Below are 496 nucleotides of genomic sequence, written 5' to 3' on the forward strand. Positions count from 1 at the left end.
GGATTATTACCCATGTAATTTAACTACTCGTTCTCTATGTTGTGGCCATAGGGTGGGTATCCTGAATTGCTTTATCCACCTCCACTTGCTTCACACTGCATTATTGGGTAAACCTGTGAAGAACCAAGAAAACCGTTAATTTTTCTATTCAAAAGTTCTACCTAATTATAGAGCATGGTGACCGAATCGACATTAAAAACGCCAGCTGTTTTCGTTGGTTTTGTCCTCATGACTTGCCACTGATAATTATTCAGTGACATCGCTTCTATAAATTCATAAACATCCTCAGGTGTCTTATTATTGATAGTTCCTCCAGTAGCTGCATCAATCATCTGTCTAGTTGAAAGATTCAGGCCATTGTGAAACGTTTGAACCTGTAGCTAGAGTGGTAACCCATGGTGAGGGCACCTTTTCAAAAGGTTTTTGTATCTCTTCCATGCATCATAGAGTGTTTCTAAATCCATCTGCGCAAAAGAAGAAATATCATTATGTAATT

At 38.3% G+C, this 496-nt stretch overlaps 1 non-coding gene across 1 annotated transcript; it reads left to right on the forward strand.

Moving 5' to 3' along the window:
- The first annotated feature begins 390 nt into the window (after positions 1-390).
- Positions 391-496, forward strand: LOC121209132 (small nucleolar RNA R71). Its single transcript, XR_005904249.1, has one exon. It is a non-coding gene; the product is annotated as a small nucleolar RNA R71 (small nucleolar RNA).

Source organism: Gossypium hirsutum, chromosome A10 (genome assembly GCF_007990345.1).
Source record: "Gossypium hirsutum isolate 1008001.06 chromosome A10, Gossypium_hirsutum_v2.1, whole genome shotgun sequence".
NCBI classification, from domain to species: domain Eukaryota; kingdom Viridiplantae; phylum Streptophyta; class Magnoliopsida; order Malvales; family Malvaceae; genus Gossypium; species Gossypium hirsutum.